This window comes from Procambarus clarkii, chromosome 91 (assembly GCF_040958095.1).
Source record: "Procambarus clarkii isolate CNS0578487 chromosome 91, FALCON_Pclarkii_2.0, whole genome shotgun sequence".
In the NCBI taxonomy this organism is placed as follows: domain Eukaryota; kingdom Metazoa; phylum Arthropoda; class Malacostraca; order Decapoda; family Cambaridae; genus Procambarus; species Procambarus clarkii.
The window spans coordinates 17,344,748-17,364,554 of record NC_091240.1 but is presented as its reverse complement, the minus strand read 5'-3'; the positions used below and the strand labels follow the sequence as shown (position 1 = coordinate 17,364,554).

At 44.4% G+C, this 19,807-nt stretch overlaps 1 protein-coding gene across 1 annotated transcript in view; it reads right to left on the bottom strand.

Annotated features, from left to right (window-relative positions):
• The window catches only part of LOC138359499 (heat shock protein 75 kDa, mitochondrial-like), an 86,294-nt gene extending 75,229 nt beyond the window's left edge, over positions 1-11,065 (bottom strand). Inside the window, exon 1 of the mRNA XM_069318831.1 lies at positions 10,964-11,065. The gene's annotated coding sequence lies outside the window, so the exon portion shown is untranslated. The remainder of the gene's footprint in view (positions 1-10,963) is intronic.
• Between the last annotated feature and the right edge of the window lie 8,742 nt (positions 11,066-19,807).

Below are 19,807 nucleotides of genomic sequence, written 5' to 3'. Positions count from 1 at the left end.
AGCTGTAGTGAGTCACATTTCGCAAAATCTCCCCTGCAGTTTTCGAAATATCCCAAATATCCCAATTTTGAGGCCTGAGCCATATTTTGGAGCCAAATTCTGGCTCTCTGCACGTATTCGAAGTTTGAAATTACGACTTTTTATACCCAACATATGCCAAGTACTGTAAGTGGCGTTTGGTCACATTTGTCCCACACCTCCCTGCAGTTTTCAAAATATCCGATACATCCCAATTTCGAGGCCTGAGCCATATTTTGGAGCCAAATTCTGGCTCTCTGCACGTATTCGCAGTTTGAAATTACCACTTTTTTATACCCAACATATGCCAAGTACTGAAAGCGGCGTTTGGTCACATTTGTCTCAATCCACCCTGCAGTTTTCAAAATATCCCAAACATCCCAATTTCGAGGCCTGAGCCATATTTTGGAGCCAAATTCTGGCTCTATGCACGTATTCGCAGTTTGAAATTACGACTTTTTTTTACCCATCATATACGAAGTTCTGAAAGCGAAGATTGGTCACATTTGTCCCAAACCCCCCTGCAGTTTTCAAAATATACCAAACATCCCAATTTCGAGGCCTGAGCCATATTTTGGAGCCAAATTCTGGCTCTATGCACGTATTCGCGGTTTGAAATTACGACATTTTATACCCAACATATGCCAAGTCTTGAAAGCGGCAGAGAGTCACATTGCGCACAAACTCCCCTGAAGTTTTCAAAATATCCCAATTTCGAGACCTGAGCCATATTTTGGAGCCAAATTCTGGCTCTCTGCACGTATTCGCAGTTTGAAATTACGACTTTTTTACACCCAACATATGCCAAGTACTGAAAGCGGCATTTGGTCACATTTGTCCAAAACCCCCCCTGCAGTTTTCAAAATGTCCCAAACATCCCAATTTCGAGGCCTTAGCCATATTTTGGAGCCAAATTCTGGCTATATGGACGTATTCGCCGTTTGAAATTACGACATTTTATACCCTACATATGCCAAGTCCTGAAAGCGGCAGTGAGTCACATTTCGCACAAACTCCAGTGCAGTTTTCGACATATCCCAAATATCCCAATTTTGAGGCCTGAGCCATATTTTGGAGCCAAATTCTGGCTCTCAGCACGTATTCGAAGTTTGAAATTACGACTATTTATACCCAACATATGCCAAGTACTGAAAGTGGCATTTGGTCACATTTGTCCCACACCTCCCTGCAGTTTTCAAAATATCCCAATCATCCCAATTTCGAGGCATGAGCCATATTTTGGAGCCAAATTCTGGCTCTCTGCACGTATTCGCAGTTTGAAATTACGAATTTATATACCCAACATATGCCAAGCCCTGAAAGCAGCAGTGAGTCACATTTCGCACAAACTCCCCTGCAGTTTTCAAAATATCCCAAATATCCCAATTTCGAGGCCTGAGCCATATTTTGGAGCCAAATTCTAGCTCTCTGCACGTATTCGCAGTTTGAAATTATGAATTTTTATACCCAACATTTGCCAAGTACTGAAAGCGGCGTTTGGTCACATTTGTCCCAAACCCACCTGCAGTTTTCAAAATTTCCCAAACATCCCAATTTCGAGGCCTGAGCCATATTTTGGAGCCAAATTCTGGCTCTATGCACGTATTCGCGGTTTGCAATTACGACATTTTATACCCAACATATGCCAAGTCTTGAAACCGGCAGTGAGTCACATTTCGCACAAACTCCCCTGGAGTTTTCGAAATATCCCAAATATCAAAATTTCGAGGCCCGAGCCATATTTTGGAGCCAAATTCTGGCTCTCTGCACGTATTCGCTGTTTGAAATTACGAATTTTATATCCAACATATGCAAAGTACTGAAAGCGGCGTTTGGTCACATTTGTCCCAAACCCCCCCAGCAGTTTTCAAAATATCCCAAACATCCCAATTTCGAGGCCTTAGCCATATTTTGGAGCCAAATTCTGGCTCTATGCACGTATTCGTGGTTTGAAATTACGACATTTTATACCCAACATATGCCAAGTCCTGAAAGCGGCAGTGAGTCACACTTCGCACAAACTCCCCTGCAGTTTTCGATATATCCCAAATATCCCAATTTTGAGGCCTGAGCCATATTTTGGAGCCAAATTCTGGCTCTCTGCACGTATTCGAAGTTTGAAATTACGACTTTTTATACCCAACATATGCCAAGTACTGAAAGTGGCATTTGGTCACATTTGTCACACACCTCCCTGCAGTTTTCAAAATATTCCAAACATCCCAATTTCGAGGCATGAGTCATATTTTGGAGCCAAATTCTGGCTCTCTGCACGTATTCGCAGTTTGAAATTTCGAATTTATATACCCAACATATGCCAAGTCCTGAAAGCGGTAGTGAGTCAAATTTCGCAAAATCTCCCCTGCAGTTTTCGAAATATCCCAAATATCCCAATTTTTAGGCCTGAGCCATATTTTGGAGCCAAATTCTGGCTCTCTGCACGTATTCGCAATTTGAAATTACGACTTTTTTTACCCAACATATGCCAAGTACTGAAAGTGGCATTTGGTCACATTTGTCCCACACTTCCCTGCAGTTTTCAAAATATCCCAAACATCCCAATTTCGAGGCATGAGCCATATTTTGGAGCCAAATTCTGGTTCTCTGCACGTATTCGCTGTTTGAAATTACGACTTTTTATATCCAACACATGCAAAGTTCTGAAAGCTGCGTTTGGTCACATTTGTCCCAAACCCCCCCTGCAGTTTTCAAAATATCCCAAACATCCCAATTTCGAGGCCTTAGCCATATTTTGGAGCTAAATTCTGGCTCTATGCACGTATTCGCGGTTTGAAATTACGACATTTTATACCCAACATATTCCAAGTCCTGAGAGCGGCAGTGAGTCACACTTCGCACAAACTCCCCTGCAGTTTTCAAAATATCCCAATTTTGAGGCCTGAGCCATATTTTGGAGCCAAATTCTGGCTCTCTGCACGTATTCGCAGTTTGAAATTACGAATTTATATACCCAACATATGCCAAGTCCTGAAAGCGGCAGTGAGTCACATTTCGCACAAACTCCCCTGGACTTTTCGAAATATCCCAAATATCCCAATTTCGAGGCCTGAGCCATATTTTGGAGCCAAATTCTGGCTCTCTGCACGTATTCGCAGTTTGAAATTACGACTTTTTTATACCCAACATTTGCCAAGTACTGAAAGCGGCGTTCAGTCACATTTGTCCCAAACCCCCTCCCCCTACAGTTTTCAAAATATCCCAAACATCCCAATTTCGAGGCCTTAGCCATATTTTGGAGCCAAATTCTGGCTCTATGCACGTATTCGCGGTTTGAAATTACTACATTTTATACCCAACATATGCCAAGTCCCTGAAAGCGGCAGTGAGTCACATTTCGCACGAACTCCCTTGCAGTTTTCAAAATATCCGAAACATCCCAATTTCGAGGCCTGAGCCATATTTTGGAGCCAAATTTTGGCTCTCTGCACGTATTCGCAGTTTGAAATTACCAATTTTTTATACCCAACATATGCCAAGTACTGAAAGCGGCGTTTGGTTACATTTGTCTCAATCCACCCTGCAGTTTTCAAAATATCCCAAACATCCCAATTCGAGGCCTGAGCCATATTTTAGAGCCAAATTCTGGCTCTCTGCACGTATTCGCAGTTTGAAATTACTACTTTTTTATACCCAACATATACCAAGTACTGAAAGAGGCGTTTGGTCACATTTGTCCCAAACCCACCTGCAGTTTTCAAAATTTCCCAAACATCCCAATTTCGAGGCCCGAGATATATTTTGGAGCCAAATTCTGGCTCTATGCACGTATTCGCGGTTTGAAATTACGACATTTTATACCCAAAATATGCCAAGTCTTGAAAGCGGCAGTGAGTCACATTTCGTTACAAACTCCCCTGGAGTTTTCGAAATATCCCAAATATCAAAATTTCGAGGCCTGAGCCATATTTTGGAGCCAAATTCTGGCTCTCTGCACGTATTCGCTGTTTGAAATTACGACTTTTTTTTACCCAACATATACCAAGTACTGAAAGCGAAGTTTGGTCACATTTGTCCCAAACCCCCCTGCAGTTTTCAAAATATCCCAAACATCCCAATTTCGAGGCCTGAGCCATATTTTGGAGCCAAATTCTGGCTCTATGCACCTATTCGCGGTTTGAAATTACGACATTTTATACCCAACATATGCCAAGTCCTGAAAGCGGCAGTGAGTCACATTTCGCACAAACTCCCCTGGAGTTTTCGAAATATCCAAAATATCCCAATTTCGAGGCCTGAGCCATATTTTGGAGCCAAATTCTGGCTCTCTGCACGTATTCGAAGTTTGAAATTACGACTTTTTATACCCAACATATGCCAAGTACTGAAAGTGGCATTTGGTCACATTTGTCCCACACCTCCCTGCAGTTTTCAAAATATCCCAATCATCCCAATTTCGAGGCATGAGCCATATTTTGGAGCCAAATTCTGGCTCTCTGCACGTATTCGCAGTTTGATATTACGAATTTGTATACCCAACATATGATAATGACTGAAATTGGCGTTTGGTCACATTTGTCCCAAACCTCCCTGCAGTTTTCAAAATATCCCAATCATCCCAATTTCGAGGCCAGAGCCATATTTTGGAGCCAAATTCTGGCTCTATGCACGTATTCGCGGTTTGAAATTACAACATTTTATACCCAACATATGCCAAGTCCTGAAAGCGGCAGTGAGTCACATTTCGCACAAACTCCCCTGCAGTTTTCGACATATCCCAAATATCCCAATTTTGAGGCCTGAGCCATATTTTGGAGCCAAATTCTGGCTCTCTGCACGTATTCGAAGTTTGAAATTACGACTTTTTATACCCAACATTTGCCAAGTACTGAAAGCGGCGTTTAGTCACATTTGTCCCAAACCCCCCCCCCCCCCCTTGCAGTTTTCAAAATATCCCAAACATCCCAATTTTGAGGCCTGAGCCATATTTTGGAGCCAAATTCTGGCTCTCTGCACGTATTCGAAGTTTGAAATTACGACTTTTTATACCCAACATATGCCAAGTACTGTAAGTGGCGTTTGGTCACATTTGTCCCACACCTCCCTGCAGTTTTCAAAATATCCCAAACATCCCAATTTCGAGGTATGAGCCATATTTTGGAGCCAAATTCAGGCTCTCTACACGTATTCGCAGTTTGATATTACGAATTTGTATACCCAACATATGCCAAGGACTGAAAGTGGCGTTTGGTCACATTTGTCCCAAACCTCCCTGCAGTTTTCAAAATATCCGATACATCCCAATTTCGAGGCATGAGCCATATTTTGGAGCCAAATTCTAGCTCTCTGCACGTACTCGGTTTTGGAAATTACGACATTTTATACCCAACATATGCCAAGTCTTGAAAGCGGCTGTGAGTCACATTTCGCACAAACTCCCCTGCAGTTTTCAAAATATCCCAAACATCCCAATTTCGAGGCCTGAGCCATATTTTGGAGCCAAATTCTGGCTCTCTGCACGTATTCGCAGTTTGAAATTACCACTTTTTTATACCCAACATATGCCAAGTACTGAAAGCGGCGTTTGGTCACATTTGTCTCAATCCACCCTGCAGTTTTCAAAATATCCCAAACATCCCAATTTCGAGGCCTGAGCCATATTTTGGAGCCAAATTCTGGCTCTATGCACGTATTCGCAGTTTGAAATTACGACTTTTTTTTACCCATCATATACGAAGTTCTGAAAGCGAAGATTGGTCACATTTGTCCCAAACCCCCCTGCAGTTTTCAAAATATACCAAACATCCCAATTTCGAGGCCTGAGCCATATTTTGGAGCCAAATTCTGGCTCTATGCACGTATTCGCAGTTTGAAATTACGACATTTTATACCCAACATATGCCAAGTCTTGAAAGCGGCAGAGAGTCACATTGCGCACAAACTCCCCTGAAGTTTTCAAAATATCCCAATTTCGAGACCTGAGCCATATTTTGGAGCCAAATTCTGGCTCTCTGCACGTATTCGCAGTTTGAAATTACGACTTTTTTACACCCAACATATGCCAAGTACTGAAAGCGGCATTTGGTCACATTTGTCCAAAACCCCCCCTGCAGTTTTCAAAATGTCCCAAACATCCCAATTTCGAGGCCTTAGCCATATTTTGGAGCCAAATTCTGGCTATATGGACGTATTCGCCGTTTGAAATTACGACATTTTATACCCTACATATGCCAAGTCCTGAAAAGCGGCAGTGAGTCACATTTCGCACAAACTCCAGTGCAGTTTTCGGACATATCCCAAATATCCCAATTTTGAGGCCTGAGCCATATTTTGGAGCCAAATTCTGGCTCTCAGCACGTATTCGAAGTTTGAAATTACGACTATTTATACCCAACATATGCCAAGTACTGAAAGTGGCATTTGGTCACATTGTCCCACACCTCCCTGCAGTTTTCAAAATATCCCAATCATCCCAATTTCGAGGCATGAGCCATATTTTGGAGCCAAATTCTGGCTCTCTGCACGTATTCGCAGTTTGAAATTACGAATTTATATACCCAACATATGCCAAGTCCTGAAAGCAGCAGTGAGTCACATTTCGCACAAAACTCCCCTGCAGTTTTCAAAATATCCCAAATATCCCAATTTCGAGGCCTGAGCCATATTTTGGAGCCAAATTCTGGCTCTCTGCACGTATTCGCAGTTTGAAATTATGACTTTTTATACCCAACATTTGCCAAGTACTGAAAGCGGCGTTTGGTCACATTTGTCCCAAACCCACCTGCAGTTTTCAAAATTTCCCAAACATCCCAATTTCGAGGCCTGAGCCATATTTTGGAGCCAAATTCTGGCTCTATGCACGTATTCGCGGTTTGCAATTACGACATTTTATACCAACATATGCCAAGTCTTGAAACCGGCAGTGAGTCACATTTCGCACAAACTCCCCTGGAGTTTTCGAAATATCCCAAATATCAAAATTTCGAGGCCCGAGCCATATTTTGGAGCCAAATTCTGGCTCTCTGCACGTATTCGCTGTTTGAAATTACGAATTTTATATCCAACATATGCAAAGTACTGAAAGCGGCGTTTGGTCACATTTGTCCCAAACCCCCCCAGCAGTTTTCAAAATATCCCAAACATCCCAATTTCGAGGCCTTAGCCATATTTTGGAGCCAAATTCTGGCTCTATGCACGTATTCGTGGTTTGAAATTACGACATTTTATACCCAACATATGCCAAGTCCTGAAAGCGGCAGTGAGTCACACTTCGCACAAACTCCCCTGCAGTTTTCGATATATCCCAAATATCCCAATTTTGAGGCCTGAGCCATATTTTGGAGCCAAATTCTGGCTCTCTGCACGTATTCGAAGTTTGAAATTACGACTTTTTATACCCAACATATGCCAAGTACTGAAAGTGGCATTTGGTCACATTTGTCACACACCTCCCTGCAGTTTTCAAAATATTCCAAACATCCCAATTTCGAGGCATGAGTCATATTTTGGAGCCAAATTCTGGCTCTCTGCACGTATTCGCAGTTTGAAATTTCGAATTTATATACCCAACATATGCCAAGTCCTGAAAGCGGTAGTGAGTCAAATTTCGCAAAATCTCCCTGCAGTTTTCGAAATATCCCAAATATCCCAATTTTTTAGGCCTGAGCCATATTTTGGAGCCAAATTCTGGCTCTCTGCACGTATTCGCAATTTGAAATTACGACTTTTTTACCCAACATATGCCAAGTACTGAAAGTGGCATTTGGTCACATTTGTCCCACACTTCCCTGCAGTTTTCAAAATATCCCAAACATCCCAATTTCGAGGCATGAGCCATATTTTGGAGCCAAATTCTGGTTCTCTGCACGTATTCGCTGTTTGAAATTACGACTTTTTATATCCAACACATGCAAAGTTCTGAAAGCTGCGTTTGGTCACATTTGTCCAAACCCCCCCTGCAGTTTTCAAAATATCCCAAACATCCCAATTTCGAGGCCTTAGCCATATTTTGGAGCTAAATTCTGGCTCTATGCACGTATTCGCGGTTTGAAATTACGACATTTTATACCCAACTATTCCAAGTCCTGAGAGCGGCAGTGAGTCACACTTCGCACAAACTCCCCTGCAGTTTTCGAAATATCCCAATTTTGAGGCCTGAGCCATATTTTGGAGCCAAATTCTGGCCTCTCTGCACGTATTCGCAGTTTGAATTACGAATTTATATACCCAACATATGCCAAGTCCTGAAAGCGGCAGTGAGTCACATTTCGCACAAACTCCCCTGGACTTTCGAAATATCCCAAATATCCCAATTTCGAGGCCTGAGCCATATTTTGGAGCCAAATTCTGGCTCTCTGCACGTATTCGCAGTTTGAAATTACGACTTTTTTATACCCAACATTTGCCAAGTACTGAAAGCGGCGTTCAGTCACATTTGTCCCAAACCCCCTCCCCCTACAGTTTTCAAAATATCCCAAACATCCCAATTTCGAGGCCTTAGCCATATTTTGGAGCCAATTCTGGCTCTATGCACGTATTCGCGGTTTGAAATTACTACATTTTATACCCAACATATGCCAAGTCCTGAAAGCGGCAGTGAGTCACATTTCGCACGAACTCCTTGCAGTTTTCAAAATATCCGAAACATCCCAATTTCGAGGCCTGAGCCATATTTTGGAGCCAAATTTTGGCTCTCTGCACGTATTCGCAGTTTGAAATTACCACTTTTTTATACCCAACATATGCCAAGTACTGAAAGCGGCGTTTGGTTACATTTGTCTCAATCCACCCTGCAGTTTTCAAAATATCCCAAACATCCCAATTTCGAGGCCTGAGCCATATTTTAGAGCCAAATTCTGGCTCTCTGCACGTATTCGCAGTTTGAAATTACTACTTTTTTATACCCAACATATACCAAGTACTGAAAGAGGCGTTTGGTCACATTTGTCCCAAACCCACCTGCAGTTTTCAAAATTTCCCAAACATCCCAATTTCGAGGCCGAGATATATTTTGGAGCCAAATTCTGGCTCTATGCACGTATTCGCGGTTTGAAATTACGACATTTTATACCCAAAATATGCGAAGTCTTGAAAGCGGCAGTGAGTCACATTTCGTTACAAACTCCCTGAGTTTTCGAAAATATCCCAAATATCAAAATTCGAGGCCTGAGCCATATTTTGGAGCCAAATTCTGGCTCTCTGCACGTATTCGCTGTTTGAAATTACGAATTTTTTTACCCAACATATACCAAGTACTGAAAGCGAAGTTTGGTCACATTTGTCCCAAACCCCCCTGCAGTTTCAAAATATCCCAAACATCCCAATTTCGAGGCCTGAGCCATATTTTGGAGCAAATTCTGGCTCTATGCACCTATTCGCGGTTTGAAATTACGACATTTTATACCCAACATATGCCAAGTCCTGAAAGCGGCAGTGAGTCACATTTCGCACAAACTCCCCTGGAGTTTTCGAAATATCCAAAATATCCCAATTTCGAGGCCTGAGCCATATTTTGGAGCCAAATTCTGGCTCTCTGCACGTATTCGAAGTTTGAAATTACGACTTTTTATACCCAACATATGCCAAGTACTGAAAGTGGCATTTGGTCACATTTGTCCCACACCTCCCTGCAGTTTTCAAAATATCCCAATCATCCCAATTTCGAGGCATGAGCCATATTTTGGAGCCAAATTCTGGCTCTCTGCACGTATTCGCAGTTTGATATTACGAATTTGTATACCCAACATATGATAATGACTGAAATTGGCGTTTGGTCACATTTGTCCCAAACCTCCCTGCAGTTTTCAAAATATCCCAATCATCCCAATTTCGAGGCCAGAGCCATATTTTGGAGCCAAATTCTGGCTCTATGCACGTATTCGCGGTTTGAAATTACAACATTTTATACCCAACATATGCCAAGTCCTGAAAGCGGCAGTGAGTCACATTTCGCACAAACTCCCCTGCAGTTTTCGACATATCCCAAATATCCCAATTTTGAGGCCTGAGCCATATTTTGGAGCCAAATTCTGGCTCTCTGCACGTATTCGAAGTTTGAAATTACGACTTTTTATACCCAACATATGCCAAGTACTGAAAGTGGCATTTGGTCACATTTGTCCCACACCTCCCTGCAGTTTTCAAAATATCCCAATCATCCCAATTTCGAGGCATGAGCCATATTTTGGAGCCAAATTCTGGCTCTCTGCACGTATTCGCAGTTTGAAATTACGAGTTTTTTATACCCAACATTTGCCAAGTACTGAAAGCGGCGTTTAGTCACATTTGTCCCAAACCCCCCCCCCCCCCTTGCAGTTTTCAAAATATCCCAAACATCCCAATTTTGAGGCCTTAGCCATATTTTGGAGCCAAATTCTGGCTCTCTGCGCGTATTCGCAGTTTGAAATTACCACTTTTTTATACCCAACATATGCCAAGTACTGAAAGCGGCGTTTGGTCACATTTGTCTCAATCCCCCCCCAACATCTTCACACAATCTGTGGCCAACATTTTTCGTTTCATTCAGATTTTCATCAAAATATGTCGAAGATTTCTCTTTGGGTTGTTTTAAGGGGCCTGACAGCCGAGTGGACAGCGCTTCGGATTCGTAATCCTGAGGTTCCGGGTTCAATCCCCGGTGGACGCTGAAACAAATGAGCACTTTCTTTCACCCTGATGACCCTGTTTACCTATCAGTAAATAAGTACCTGGGAGTTAGACAGCTGCTATGGGCTGCTTCCTGGGGATGTGTAAGAAAAAGAATGCCTGGTCGAGGACCGGGCCGCGGGGGACGCTAAGCCCCGAAATCATCTCAAGATAACCTTAAGATTGCTGGCTAACTTTTGCATGGCTATTAAGGCCACCACAAGCGCCCTAATGACTTAACTAGCGGGTACACCTATGGCTGCCACCTGACAGTCACCTCTATATTTTGTCTAAATACATACAATATACAAAATAATAACGAATAACAACATGAAGTACACACCCCGAACAATCCTTCCTATATTATGATTGATTATTGATATCTGTAACACATTTATTTTTTGCTCACTGGTAATCAACGTGACCCTTGCCAGGCGGCGGCTGGTCGACAAATGAGCCACACATTAAGAAGTGGGGTTCCCAGACGCGCCACTCACCCTTACTTCACCATAATATCTAAACTGTCAACCTCTAATACAGTTAAGCATCTGACCACCAGAGGCGCTAATGGTTCCCTGTTATTACGCCATCCATATAATGATTGTTCTCATTATTCATTGTTGCAACGTTTAAATACATTCAACACACTGTAGTGACAGTGTCAGATGCAGGCGATGAGTCACAATAACGTGGCTGAAGTATGTTGACCAGACCACACACTAGAAGTTGAAGGGACGACGACGTTTCGGTCCGTCCTGCACCATTTTCAAGTCGATTGTGAAGAGGAGGTAGATACAGGCAATAAATAGGCAAGAGAGAGCTGAGGAGGAAAGTAAGGTGTAGGGGATAGTAGTAATAATGAGAACTGCAGAAGGCCTATTGGCCCATACGAGGCAGCTCCTATTATAACCACCGAAGGAGATAGTAATAGGAATAAGAAGAGGATAGCAAGGGAGCGTAGGAGAAGACAATGGACAGAAAAAGGTGAGAAGGGAGAAAGAAAAGGAAAGAGAAAGAAAGATAAATGGAAGGGGTAAGCTTATGTTAAGTCACGTTTGTTAGAAAGTTTAGAGCATTTGAGTATATACTGTGAAAGGGAAGAGTCCACAGCAACAAAGCCAGGACTCAAGTTCATGTTGGGTACATTGTGTATTAGAGCCGATTCTACAAGACGGCGTCTGTGTAGAGTAGAGGCAGGAAAGATTATTTTGTAGGAAGACCAATCAATGGGATGATTAGAATCCCTCACATGGCAGAATTGAGTATTGTTAGTGTCTGCAGACTTAACACTTCTCCTTTGTTCTTTAAGTCTGCCATTCAGTGTGCGGCCAGTTTGCGCAAATGAAATTTTTTTGACCATCATTGTTTGCTGTGATCGCCAACATGGTATTTAGAAAAAGTTGATCTGCTGCTGACCTCTTGCTAAATCTCTCCAATAAGTGACATTAGACGCTGGATGAATCATAGATCAGCAGTGTTGTTGATCTAAATATAGCAGGTGCATTTGAGTGGGTCTGGATTAGTAGGAAAGCATCACACACTAACCCCTATCAGTCACAATTCTGCAATATAAAAAAATCCCCCATGCTTTCCACATCACTTGTAATACAGGAAATATGGAGTGGATTAACAGGAATGAGAGAGGACCAAGTCAGAGAGAGAGAGCTGAGGGTCAAGGAAGTCTATGTTCCCACTCTATTACAGGCCAAAACAAAAATTCATACCTGGGATTAATTTCCAACTGAGGCTGCAAAAGTGAGTATCTGGTCTCTTCGGGTACTGTGTAAATTGAGTGTGTACGAAGTGTCTTGCTGCACCCATCTCTTCCACAGTGATGACACATGGATGCGACTCCAGACGAGAAGTAGCCTTCACTCCCCAACATCGTCCAGCCAACACAGTTTTTAGCCAGTCCATAAATTCATTTGTTTGGGAACGACGAAGACTACTGTCAGCTGACACTGTAAAAAAAATTGGACACAATTTATATGTTATCTGCAATAAAAACCCAGAGTTGAATTTAATGAAACGCCATTTTCTGGGTGAGACCTGGAGGTTCCCCGGAGCTTACTAGGCTGATATGCTAATGTCAGCCTTTGGCATCAGTCATGTGTATGGAGTTCTGTGGGCCTACCGGGGATCACGAGGCAGAACCTGGCCCCCTCAGAGAGGGGGCCAGGCATGGGGAGCAATGGCCTATAGAAACCCTCGTGTGGTTGGAAGCATTCTATGTCTGCCATCGACCAGGTCAGGCACCCAGAAAGGTAAGCATCCCAAAACAAACCCCTATTCTGGTGAAATTATTGATACCACAAGCCGAACAAGTGGATAGAACTCCCCCTAAAAGAAACGAGCATGACGTCACACGTCGCCGTGCCGCTTTCTGCACAGCTGGTGGGAGCCTCAGACCCCCTACGCCGGCTATCCACCCTTCAGTTCTGAGGCTGGATGTCAAAACATGCAAAAACGGCCGACCAGAGGGAGGGAGGGAGGGAGGGATGCCGGGGAGCCTCCGGGTCTCGCCCAGAAAATGGCATTTCATTACATTCAACGCTGGTTTTCTGGGGGGAGCCCCTCCGGCTCCCCAAAGCTCCTCAGAGCTACTTACCAAACGACAAAAACATGAGGGACTTACCCCAGAGGCAGTTGGCACTCACCCCTCAAAGCGAAGTTGAGACAACTGGCTGCAACCATCGACCCAAAGCAACACAGGCCTCGGATCATTGACCAAGTAGCCCGCTGCCAAGACCCTTTCCGACCGCCAAAATCTCCGCACCCGAATCTCGGCCCAAGACATGTTACAGAAGACGGCAGCTGTAACACTGTAAAAGTGTTTGGTTTAGTTTAATACATATATAGAATATGAGTCAGAGACAGGGATTTGGGAAGGCACCAGTTGTCTGCCGGAGATCTCACACCCTCTAAAGAGTTAATGACCCCAAGAGACCTGAGGTCAGATCATGTGAACTTCACCTTGCTTCTGCTAATCTCATAATTGGAGCCTGGTAGCCTTCAAACATGCCGACGTTTAAGGAGTGGCTTGGTAGAGTGCCGGAGGCTATCTACTTGTGGGCGGAGTTAGTTACTAGGGTCCCCAATATATACTCGGAGAACTATCGATTCGAGAGGAATAGGAGACCAGCCAGCGGAGCAGAGCAGAGGCCAGCCGTCGAGATAGGCCGTCACCAGACGGGGGGTGACGCTGCTTGAAAATTGCAGACTCCCCCCCCACCTCTCTATTCAACTTAGACTCAGTCCTCGGTGAGTGAACATTTAGGTGACTTGGTCGTGTTTTACAAGTGTTGTGTGAAGATCAGTGGCATTCAGTTGTAGTGTTCTCAGATTCTTGGAGGATGACTCACTTTGAATATTAATCTTTAACATTTTAATTGGATTGCTTAAGTTATGATACTTATCATGAAAAATATAATTGTTGAATTTATTATTTAAATGTACTTTATTTTGTTCCCTAGAGATTTTGAGTTGAGGTGAGAAAGCCTCTGTGGTTACTGGTTTCATGGTTTAGAATGAGTACATGGTAAAGATGGGACCATACTAATAATGATCTCTTGATAACATCTTTGGTGAATATTGTGATACAGACAAGTTCCATTCCTTGTCTTGTATGTAATGATCATGAATGGATGGTTGCAGCATTTCGTCTTCTACTTTCTACTCTTCTACTTCTACCTATCTACACCTCTCCCTCCACCCGTCTCTAAACTCTCACTTTCCACAAATGACCCTCCTCGCTCCTCCCACCTCTCTCCCTCTCAACCCAAACCCTCACAAATTACTTCACTATTCATTTCTTTCCTTTCGTTTCCTCTTATACGTTTGTGGCAATGATTCTGTATTCTAGAGTTCTCTCTGGAGTTTCGGGTAGCTGATCCAGTTACGGCGCCTTGTGGTCTTAGCACCTAGGTAGTCAGATACCTAGGTTACAAGGTGTTGAACGAGAGAGGTTGCCTTAGGAACTCTAGGGGTGCTCTAGAATAGTTAGCTAACTGAGGACGGGATAACGGACTAGAGAGAGCTGTTTCCCCCGGCCTCGTTAGTTAACTGGGGGGTGGAATAATGGACAAGATAGAGCTATTTCCCCCACCCCCGTTACAATGGTGGCAGCGGTGTTGAACAATGTTGTAGGTAGTTGGTGTTCTTTTAACATTGTTCAGTCCCACGTGTCTTTTTGCCGCTCAGGCGCTATCAGGGAGATCTTGACAGGTGTTTAATATTCGCGAGTTAGCGAGTTTTTTTCAGGTTAGGGCCTCGGTTTAGGGTTAGGGTTTATGGGGCCTCGTAGCCTGGTGGATAGCGCGCAGGACTCGTAATTCTGTGGCGCGGGTTCGATTCCCGCACGAGGCAGAAACAAATGGGCAAAGTTTCTTTCACCCTGAATGCCCCTGTTACCTAGCAGTAAATAGGTACCTGGGAGTTAGTCAGCTGTCACGGGCTGCTTCCTGGGGGTGGAGGCCTGGTCGAGGACCGGGCCGCGGGGACACTAAAGCCCCGAAATCATCTCAAGATAACCTCAAGATCGGAGATAGTGATTCTCTGGTGTTGTGTTTAGTGATTTTGTGAGTTTTATGAAGTTCAGGGAATGTTCACCAGAACTTGCGTGGGTTGTGTTTTATGTTTGTGATAATATTTGGTGATTTGGGAACTTAGCGGTGTTGGTAGTGGAGGTCACCTGAGTGTGACAGGTGACCTCGCATGTCCCACGGGGACACCCAGCCACCACTGGTCTCCAGGTCAGTGGGGAGTGGCAGGTGTAGTTCTTAAGTAGTTTAAGTAGTGGTTCTGCTCAGATTATTGCGATCGACTGTTTTACTCCATTTGAACGCAATAACCCGAGGTATACTGGTATTGTACAGCATGCTAGGGGGAGGCTTAGTATGTCAGTAGACTTCACGTTGGGGACGCTCGACGTTAGATAGTCTGGTCACAGGGGTGGAAACAGTTTTGAGCTGTTGACCGGCGGAGAAGCTAGGGAAACACTCTGGGTCACGTAGGTGGCTGTAGGTTAAGGGTGGGAGTAATGGATATTTAAGTACTAAGATTAGGAACGGTATAGTTAAGTTAGGCTAGTGTTTTGTCTATTAGTTTTGATATTTATTGTGGAGATTCATTTAGGTGACAAGTTAAAAGTAGTGACGACCTTATTCTCTCTTCTCTAACTTTACTGTTTTACTTCTCTAACTAGTACTGTTTTATGTTCCACCAAGTCAGTTTCATTCAATGTTAATTGGATTATTTTAAAAATTTAAGTGTAGTTGTTGCCAGGAGGAGAGCGGTATGATTTGACTGTGTAAACCTATACAAACTACAGGGTCACATAACATTTTGGGGAGCACGGTATTGTCGCCTTTCTGTTCATTTCACAGGTGGGAGCCAGAGGAGAGGCGCGACGCACATACGAAAGAGGGAGACGGCTGCTGTGTACCACACTCACGGGCGTTTATCACGACGACCAGCCCACTACCTGGAGGTCATGGCTCCACACCACCACCACCACCACCACCGGGGACCCCAAGAGGCAGCCCTCTCGGTAGGTCAACATTGGTCTACCCAGTGGACCCCAGAACGGACGGACCCCAATGGACCCCAAGACGGACGGACCCCCAGTGGACCCCAAGACGGACGGACCCCCAGTGGACCCCAGGTCGTTCTGCAGACGACCCCGGACGACCCAGTAAAGATGGAAGAGGAGCAACAACGACTCCAGTCTGTCCCACCAACATCGGTCTACCCAGGATGGACCCCAGGACGGACGGACGGACCCCAATGGACCCCAGGTCTGCTTGTCAAAGACCCATGGGAGGAGAGAAGAAAGAAGAAAGAAGAGAGAAAGAAGAGAGAAGAAAGAAGAAGAAGATAAGACCAAGTTGAGTGAGACACGATGCCTAGTGTCCCTTGCTGGTGTCAGCATCATTGCATGGAGCGTAATTGCAAGACAGGATCGTTTGCCTTAACTGGCTGCCCCTCCTGCAAGCATGTTGCTCTGTTGAGTGATTCTTCCTGTGTCGTGCGGACTTGATGTGGCTGTCAGAAGTAGCTCTCTGAAGGAGGCGTGCTGGAGCAACAGGGAGGAAGAAGAGTAGGATGGGATTTCTACTGTTGGCAACTATATGAAGGTCTCGAAACTTGTAGTCCCTATAGCTGTGAAGAACCCCAATATACGTCTCTCATGGTGACTGACGTAGGGCCAATTACAGATCAGCTGGGACAACCGAATTCCACGGTCCTGTGCGCAGTTCAAGTAGTAACGGCTTTCTGGTTGACCAAGGGTTGTTGTGCGTTAACGACGGAGAAGCGACGGAGGCAGTTGTGTTGAAGAAATGTGGTACAGGATTATCTACAAGACCAAGCAGTGACGTCGGCCAGCCAGAGACAATGGACGTCTGTCCACATATTTCATTTTTAGAGTAGGATGATGTATATTTGTTTAGCTAGGATGTATTTTTTTTTTATTTCGTTAATAAAGTTGTTGCACACAGCTAGCTTGCTTTAGCAGTGTTGCAAAAACTTTATTTCGGGGAGAAGGGGAGATGTAACACTGTAAAAGTGTTTGGTTTAGTTTAATACATATATAGAATATGAGTCAGAGACATGGATTTGGGAAGGCACCAGTTGTCTGCCGGAGATCTCACACCCTCTAAAGAGTTAATGACCCCAAGTGACCTGAGGTCAGATCATGTGAACTTCACCTTGCTTCTGCTAATCTCATAATTGGAGCCTGGTAGCCTTCAAACATGCCGACGTTTAAGGAGTGGCTTGGTAGAGTGCCGGAGGCTATCTACTTGTGGGCGGAGTTAGTTACTAGGGTCCCCAATATATACTCGGAGAACTATCGATTCGAGAGGAATAGGAGACCAGCCAGCGGAGCAGAGCAGAGGCCAGCCGTCGAGATAGGCCGTCACCAGACGGGGGGTGACGCTGCTTGAAAATTGCAGACTCCCCCCCCCCCTCTATTCAACTTAGACTCAGTCCTCGGTGAGTGAACATTTAGGTGACTTGGTCGTGTTTTACAAGTGTGTGTGAAGATCAGTGGCATTCAGTTGTAGTGTTCTCAGATTCTTGGAGGATGACTCACTTTGAATATTAATCTTTAACATTTTAATTGGATTGCTTAAGTTATGATACTTATCATGAAATATAATTGTTGAATTTATTATTTAAATGGACTTTATTTTGTTCCCTAGATTTTGAGTTGAGGTGAGAAAGCCTCTGTGGTTACTGGTTTCATGGTTTAGAATGAGTACATGATAAAGATGGGACCATACTAATAATGATCTCTTGATAACATCTTTGGTGAATATTGTGATACAGACAAGTTCCATTCCTTGTCTTGTATGTAATGATCATGAATGGATGGTGGCAGCATTTCGTCTTCTACTTTCTACTCTTCTACTTCTACCTATCTACACCTCTCCCTCCACCCCTCTCTAAACTCTCACTTTCCACTAATGTCCCTCCTCGCTCCTCCCACCTCTCTCCCTCTCAACCCAAACCCTCACTAATTACTTCACTATTCATTTCTTTCCTTTCGTTTCCTCTTATACGTTTGTGGCAATGATTCTGTATTCTAGAGTTCTCTCTGGAGTTTCGGGTAGCTGATCCAGTTACGGCGCCTTGTAGTCTTAGCACCTAGGTAGTCAAATACCTAGGTTACAAGGTGTTGAACGAGAGAGGTGCCTTAGGAACTCTAGTGGTGCTCTAGAATAGTTAGCTAACTGAGGACGGGATAACGGACTAGAGAGAGCTGTTTCCCCCGGCCTCGTTAGTTAACTGGGGGGTGGAATAATGGACAAGATAGAGCTATTTCCCCCACCCCCGTTACACAGCAATGAGCAGCAAACTTACGAATGACGTGGCCAGGGGGATAGACCGTAGGCTGGCTAGACCGAATAACCCTACAGACGACCTGGGAGACTCGAACCCTGAAAAAGGGAAGGAGGGAGACCGGATCAACCCAAAGCGAGTAACCCGACACAGAAGCCGTGGCGCGCAAATGACGGTGGAGAGCCGCAACCAGACCAACCAAGCATCAACAACCCAAGGACCCCTCCGGAAAGCAGCCATCTCATTCTTTGCCAGAAAAGAAGAAGTGGGACAAACTGCAAAAGTGCTGGTGCAAATCCTGAGGCATTACGAGCAGGGCAAGTACAGTGTCGACCCATTACAGATGAAGCCACCCCAGGTGGCACATGCAACCCGGCCTCAGACTCCACCTATGGCCTACCTCGACCAACTCATGGGCATAGCTCTCTTCCTGGCCAGAGCAGAGCACCCGGACATTCTCTGAGAGCCAATCTGGAAGGAGCTCAAGGAGGCTCAGCAAACCTACGACAGAACCCAAGTGCCGACAGGCCCGAAGGTAATCCACCACAAACAATGCCAACAGCGAGGGAAATAACATGAAGCTGCAGCTCACTAACTTTTGTGTGAAAGGGCGGAGCCAAAGATAGGCATCAAGGGCTCAAAGTCGAGACCCTTTAAAACCTAGAACACTTTCCCAAGTCGACGCCACTCCAGCATGCAGGGATCGGCAAAGCCGCGCCAAGAAAAGTGAGAAAAACAATGGGGTGTCAGCTAGACAGAACGACCGAAAAACCTTGGACTGTACCAAATAGGATAAGAAGGACCTGAACTCAAAACAGGCCAGGGCCAAAGCGAAGGAAAAAACTGGGCCACACAACAGAAGCTCATGCTCCTCCAAAGGGGAAGACATGAGGACAGAAACCTCCAGAAAGATGCCTACCCCAGGGAAACCCAAAGGAACCCCGAAGCAAAATTGAGAGGGAGTCGAACCCAAGTCTAAAAACGTACAGGTATGAAATATCCCACTCCTGCATAAAAATACCATGCATGAGTATGAAAATATCCCACCCCAGTAGGAGTGTGAGTAGCCTGGGAGAAGCTTCGGCACAGCTTGTTTTAACAAAATAACTGGTCACACAGACCACAATGCTCCCACCAACCAAAACACTTCCAAACCAAGGAAAAACAAAGTCACAGATTTACTTATTAAAGGCTTTAATATATTTAATTTATTTAATAACACAGATTAAAGGTTTACCTTAAGGGCGAGGACCACCACAAGTGAGGAAGCCCCCCTGAAAGGAGTGTTGACTGAATGCCCCCAGGGAAAGATAGCCTTCACCATGGAAGGCTTACTTACAGTGCG